We start from the raw sequence: 7,575 nt of genomic DNA, 5'->3' as shown, positions 1-7,575 counted from the left end.
TTTCATCATTTAAATCAGTAGGTTTTAAAGAAAACCCATTACCCTCCAAAATGTAGGTGGGCCTTGTCTAATCAGTTTAAGGCCTTAAGAGGAAGCAGACTGGGGTCCCCCAAAGAAAGGGGGAATTCTGCCTGCAGATGGACACCAGACTTGAGCTGCAACATCACCTCTTCCCTGGGTATCCAGCTTTCCAATATACATCTTGCTTACTAGATTCATAGACCATGCAATTATTGGAATTTTCTCTACAATATTTAAACCAACCCACATAGCTCAGTCAGAAAAGAATCTGCCTGCAGTGCAGGAGACCTGGTTTTGATCCCTGGGTCAGGAAGATCCCCTGAAGAAAGAAATGGCAACCCACTCTAGTATTCTTGCCTGGAAAATCCCATGGACAGAGGAGCCTGGTGGGCTGCAGTCCATGGGGTCGCAAAGAGTCAGGCATGACTGAGCGACTAACACTTCACTTCACACATTGTCAGTAGCACTAATTTTGCCAGTAAGAGCCCCTTTCTAACATTCATTACATTCATTAAGCTAATTAATATCCCACATATATCACCAGTGAAATCTATTTCTAAACTCATTAAGATAATTAGCAAAGTCCCTGGTATTGATCAAAGGGAAAACATAACAAAAGTGATTGTCACGGTCATTTCTGGACTGTGAGCTTTCTGATTAGATTACTTGATGCCCACTTCTCAGAGATGAACTTCTGATTTATGGGACTGACTGCACCCAGGATGTGGTTTAAACTAATTGGCATATGTATGAAACCACACTGAGATACAGAAGCATTTAAAAGCAAATTATAGACATTCTGATGATGGGGTATAAGAAATGTCAGCTTTCTACATTAAATTTTAATCTGCTTTAAGCCATCATCCTACCAAGATGGCAGGAAATTCAGTCCCACTGGGACCCTCCACCCACACCCCCGACTTAGGCCCCATGAGGATCCCAGGGATCTTATGCAGTTTCTATATTCCCAGGAGGACCCTCTAGTCTCTTCTGCATGTGGCTCTTCTCATGTGCTCTCCACCACAAGCCTGGTCTCGGGGATCTTTGCCAAGGTTGAAAGGCCAGGGCCTCAGTCCGATCTCTACAGGACCCCCTCCATCCAATCTCTAGGCCCCTCCTTCAGTCTGAACTCTAGAGGCCCCACACAGCCACACTCGCTGCAGGGATGAAACACAGCCCATGGGAGATTGCAGGGCTGAAAGCCAGGAGTGCCCTCCCACCGCATGCACATGTGTGTGAACACACACACGCTGCTCCCTGGCCATGGCACCCAGGTATTCAGTCAGACAGAGTCTAGATGTTCCTGTGAAAGCATTGTTAGATGAGATTACCATTTATATCAGGGGAATTTACATTAATTACTCTCCATAATGGAGACGGGCCTTATCCATTGAGTTGGCAGTCTTAAGAAAAAAGACTGAGATCCTCAGGAGGGAGAAGGAACTTGTCTCCTCACAGCCTTTGAATTCGAGCTACAACATCAACTCTTCCCTGGGGATCCAGTCTGCCAGCCTGCTCCGTGGATCTTGGACTTGCCAGCTTCAATAATTGCATCAGGCAATTCTTTAAAATAAATCTCTCTCTCTCATATATATATATATATATATATATATATATATAATATATACACACACACACATATACATATGTATAGTGTGTATATATAGGATTTGTGTGTATACACACACACATATATCATATCTCATTTGTTCTGTTTCTCTAGAGAACACTAACCAATACAGCTTCCAGGATGAAATTTCTGAGTACCCTCTCTCTGTTCTCACAAGATCAATTATTCCGTTTTATGTATTTCAGAGGTAGAAGAACAGAGAATAAGAAAATGAAGGAAAGTGAGATGAAAGTCGCTCAGTTGTGTCTGACTCTTGCGAACCCATGGACTGTAGCCCACCAGGCTCCTCTCTCCATGGACTTCTCTAGGCAACAGTACTGGAGTGGGAAAGGGAAGGGAAGGGTTTTTTCACCAGATGCACAAGAAAGGGAAAAGGAAGAAAGCGCTGGCAGCCAAGGAAGGCCCATGTTAGTTTGGGTCCCCAGGAAGCGGACACCAACACAGAGTCTGCATGTAAGAGATTTTTTCTAGCAAGAATAGTAAACAAGGAAATTGGTATTTTTAAAAAACAGGCAAATCTAAACCAGCAATTACAAGTCCATAATAAATCAATTATTCAGTGAAGCCCCGGTGATTAATTTGATATAAAAACAAGGTTAAATGTAAATAATGGACAATAACATCTGAGATTAAGGAGGGAGACTGGGGTTACAGTAATCCAAGAGCTTTGCATTTCTCAGGAGTTCAGAGATATATTTAACTCTCGAGCTGTTTAATGAAGATGCATGTTAAAAGTAAGGGTAAGCAAGGTCTTCCCTGGTGGTCCAGTGGCTTAAACTCTGCACTCCCAATGAAGGGAGTCCAGGTTCAATCCCTGGTCAGGGAACTACATTCCACATGTCACAACCATGACCTGGTGCAGGCAAATAAATAACCAAATATTTCTTTTTAAAAAATTAAAAGTATGCATTAAAAGATTAGAAATAGAAAACATAACTTCCAAATGCGAAGTAAGGGGAAGAGGAGGGTAAAGAAAACTAAAGTAAATTAAAACACAGGCAAAGGAATGTAAGAAAGAAGCATAAAAAAATGTCAAATAGAAAATACAAAATAGGGAATTCCCTGGTGTCCAGTGGTAAAGATTCTGTGCTTTCACTGCAGAGGGCCCAGGTTCAATCTCTGGTCAGGGAATTAAGATCTCACAAGCCATGCTGCATGGCCAAAAAAAAAAAAAAAAAAGAAAACAAATAAAGGAAAAAAAATAATAAAACACAGAATAAAGTGATAGATCTAAGTACAAATATATAATTAACCAAAGTAAATGTAGAATGCATGCTGAGTTGCTCAGTCATGTCCAACTCTTCACGACCCCATAGACTATAGCCTGCCAGGCTCCTCTATGCTGGAGTGGGATGCCATCGCCTACTCAAGGGATAACGTAGAGTAAGCCCGCCAGTAAAAGTCAAAATGGTTATCAGTTCTGCGGCGGGAAATATATAAGGCAAGCCTGGAGCATCTTGTTATATCAGAGAGCAAAGAAGTTGCCAAAGATGACAAGGGTCACATAAAAAGATTCAGGAGCGCGGTCCAAGAACCTCCTATTGTCCAAAGACGGAACCATTTGAGCAATGGTAAGAATTATTATAACTGCAAGAACAGAAAATATATTTGCAATATCCAAACACATAAACTACAATAGCAAATATATTAGCAAATAATGGCAACAGAGTGAAACTCTTCCAATGTATCACAATGGTAATTTTTAAATGGTCATAATGAAGGAAATAAATTCGTTTCTAAAAAACTAGTAAATAAAGGGGGAAAAAAATCAAGCATTTATCCTGCCTTTCCTGTATAAACAATACCCCAAGGCAACCCAATAGTTGAGTAGAGAAAATTCCTTATAGAAGGACCCCAGCTATCAAATGAAAAACATTTATAGAACTAGAGGCCTCGCAGGTGGCTCAGACAGTTAAGACTCTGCCTGCAATGCAGGAGACCTGGATACAATCCCTGTGTCAGGAAGATTTCCTGGAGAAGGGAATGACAATTCGCTCCAGTATTCTTGCTTTGAGAAATCCATGGACAGAGGAGCCTGACAGGCTACAGTTCATGGGGTCGCAAAGAGTCAGACACAACTGAGTGACTAACACTCTCACTATAGAATTAGAATTATTTTAAAAGCAATATAGAACCATCATTTTGCAATCTTACTAAAATAATGGATCTAGTTCAAAGGTTGGCAAAACTTTTCTTAGAAGGCCAGCTAGTAAGAATTTTTCAGGTTTCACAGACCACACAATCTTTGTCAGGACTATTTAATTAAGCTGTTCTGGCTTAAAAGCAGACATAAACAATATGTCAATGAATAAGCACGGCTTCCTTCTAATAAAACTTTATTTACAAGAACAGTCATGATCAGGATTTGGCTCACGGTTTGCTGATCCCTGACCTAGATAGTGATCAGCAGTATTTCCTAACATCATCAGTTCAGTTCAGTTCAGTTCAGTCGCTCAGTCGTGTCTGACTCTTTGCGACCCCATGAACTGCAGCACATCAGGCTTCCCTGTCCATCACTAACTCCCGGAGGCCACCCAAACCCATGTCCATCGAGTCGGTGATGCCATCCAACCATCTCATCCTCTGTCGTCCCCTTCTCCTTCTGCCCTCAATCTTTCCCAGCGGGGCAATCATACGATGTTTTCAAGCACAATGCAACTAATTGAAAAAAAAAATAGCAAAAAGAAAATTATAGTCAGAAATTATAAAATATACTTCTTAAAAACTCAAAGATCAAAGAAGGAATCAAGATGGAAATTAGAAAATATTTACAACTAAATGATAACAAAAATGCTATCCATCCAACTTGTGGAATTTACCTAAAATGGCACTTAAAGGGACACTGTAACCTTAAATGTTATATTAGAAGAGAAGAAAAATGGGATATTAAGGAGCTAAGCTTGCAAACATTTGGGCAAAAGACAACAGGACAAATCTGAAGAAAAGAGAGGAAAATATATAATAAAGCAAGAAAAGTTAATAAACTGGAAACAAAAACATACCACAGAAGACAAGGAAAGCCAAAAGCTGATTATTTGAAAAGAACAATAAAACAGACACAGCAGGAAAACCAGTTAACACCCACGCTTCAAATAGGCTAGATAGAAAGGAATAAAGAAATTTCACATTAAAATGTTACAAATGACAGATTAGAAAGAGAGCTAGTGTTTTAACTCTTGACTGCAAACAATCAGGATTTTTTTTCTAGAAGTTCTCAATCATCTTCCTAAGGATTTATAATTCTTTCTGATATTCAGAATCCATTGTTTTCTGCCTGATTCTCTCCCTCTGACTCCACGGAGCCTCCCCCTCACTCTGAGCAGAGAACTATCTCCCCTCCAAGGTCACTGAGGAAATAGAAACCATTATATGCAGCCCCTTCACCCACTTCCCTGGATTCACTGACCCACCTGGCAACAGTAAATGCATTACTGTCTTCCAAGCTCAGCTACTTCCATATGCCTTTCCCTGGCCTTCTTCTTGGTAACTAGTGTTTTACGTATTTCTTCTCAATGTTTCTCCCAGCAGGTCTTCTCTATCCATGACAACTTCATTAACATACAGCCTAACTACTTCAGTGACCTCTCACCCTGGCTCCCTGATTCCTGTGTTTTCTCCCCAACTCACCATGGCAACCATGGACAATGTAATTTCCCTTAATAAAAATTCAAGAGAAAAAATAAACTGACCATGCTGTCAAGCTTCAAAGTCATGCAGGACTCCCTTCTGCCCATCAGATGAAGAGCAAGCTTTGATGCTGGGCATTCAAGCCTTCATCTTCCCACCCTGTTCCCACTCCTCCCTTCGAGACCTTTCAATGGGCTCACTCACTGTGGAGCCTCCTCCTTCGTCCCTTAGGACTTCCCTCCCACGAATCCTCTTATACATCCAACTTCTCGCCCAGACTCCATGCACTTCCCTCTAGTGGATTTAGGGGCTTCAGTTATAAAATACTTTGCATGATTTCTCATGCAGCAAGTAATTATTTTTTCACCAAATATTCTGTAAGCATTTTCACCTAGAGACCTATATTGGAATATTTATACCAGCCCTATTTGTAATCACCAAAGATTAGAAACCACCTAAAGTCTTTCCACAGTAGAATGGACAAGTAAATGGTGCTATGTTCAGAGAATGGAATACTACATACATCGTATTAAGAATGGAGGAACATTCAAAATATGAGATGTATGTATGATTTTGTCCACATCAATTTCAGAAAAAAAGAAAAAACGAATGATAGCGTTAGAATCAGGATGATGGTGACCATTGATAGAGATGAGGGGAGGGGTTGGTGACCGGCTTCTGGGGTAGCAGTTGTTCTGGTTCTTAATCCTGGTCACAAGTTGTGTTCCCTTTGTGATGATTCACCAAGCTATTATAGTATGTATATATAGTTATGCAATACATAGTTACAATATATACACTTTTCTCTATACATTAAACTCCACCAAATAGTCAATTGAAAAACATCAGTGAGCACCTGCTATGTACCAGACACTGGGAACACAGTCCATCCCTCGAGGACTGGAAGCCGAGTGCAGAGGTAGATGAGGAAGCATGGCAGGACTTATGACACAGTAAGGGAGTGATGATGGAGGCAAGCATAGAATGCAGTCCATTCAATTCAATGAGCCTCAGTTTCCTCATCTGTAAAATGGACAACATTTTCCCCACTTCACTGAGTTACATAAGGACCCAAAATATAATATAGATGGACATGTTCCACAGAGTCCCTGTGCCCCAGGAATCCTCTTATGTATATATCCAACTTCTCCCCCAAACTCCACGAACTTCCCTCTAGTGGATTTAGGGGCTTCACCCTAAATGTGGGGCTTCGCCCCACAAATGGTTCTTGACTCTGAATTTGATTCTCAGCACGAACATTCCTGGAAATCTCCCCAGATAGCAGCTTCTTCCCCTCTGCTTCCATTCCTCCTTCACACTCTCGCACACACGCAGACACACATAAATACTACATGGACACAGGCCACTGTATGGCTTCTTGGATTAAGACAACAGTGGAAAATACATATGAAATATTGTTACTCCAGCTCACGTCAGAGCTGTTCATGGTCACTTTCTCTCATTTCTGAAGATGTCTAGGATCCTATACACACCCCTCTGCCCAGTTCTGAGCTGCTCCCACCAGATTTCCTCTGCTGCCTGGAGCCCAGCAGCAAGCCAAAGGGCCATCAACATGCTCTCTTAGAGGTACACGCCCCAAGCCCTGAAGAATCTGGATAAGGAGCTAATGGCGTCATCTCCAGTGTCTTTCCTTCTCATCAGGATTGGGGAGCTTTCCAACCTGAGTGAAAATAATTCCCTAAAGTCTGCTCAGGTGTAGAAATGTGAATGCACTCTGCCGGGTTTGGAGGCTGTGGCTCCAGCTGGTTTCATCTGACAGCAGTCTCATGAGGTCTGACAGCTAACACAGACAGTGACACCAGTCCGCAGATTGCAGAGTTGCTGCAGGATCCTGAACAGGTCCCAAAGTTGTGTTTGGGGCACAGGGCCCTCCTTCTTGATGCCATCTGCAGTGCCTCACCCAACTATGTAAATGTGAGCAAGTAAGCCATGGATGGGAAGGAGATTTGCTAATGCAGGTGCAAGCCCACACGTCTGTGCAAAGAGCCAAGAAGGCACCTTCACCCATTGGTTCCCATCCGAAGTCTCTCTCACATCCTACTGCTTCTCCCCATCTCCCTCTTCAAAACATCAGCTTCCATTCACTCTCAGCCATACTTCTAAAGTCACCTCCTCAACCCAGCTCCCTGGTTCCCTCCTTGCCCCGCCAGCTCCACCACTTCCCCTCGCCCCCTCAAGCCCCCCAAGCTCCCTCCAAATTTGGAAGTTTGCCCTGCCTGGAACATTCCACACCTCCTCTTCACTGGGTTGAGTCCTGCTCATGCTTCAGATCTCCA

The sequence above is a fragment of the Giraffa tippelskirchi genome, chromosome 6 (assembly GCF_054371585.1).
Source record: "Giraffa tippelskirchi isolate mGirTip1 chromosome 6, T2T-mGirTip1v1.2.pri, whole genome shotgun sequence".
NCBI lineage: Eukaryota > Metazoa > Chordata > Mammalia > Artiodactyla > Giraffidae > Giraffa > Giraffa tippelskirchi.
Note: the sequence above shows the minus strand (reverse complement) of the source record.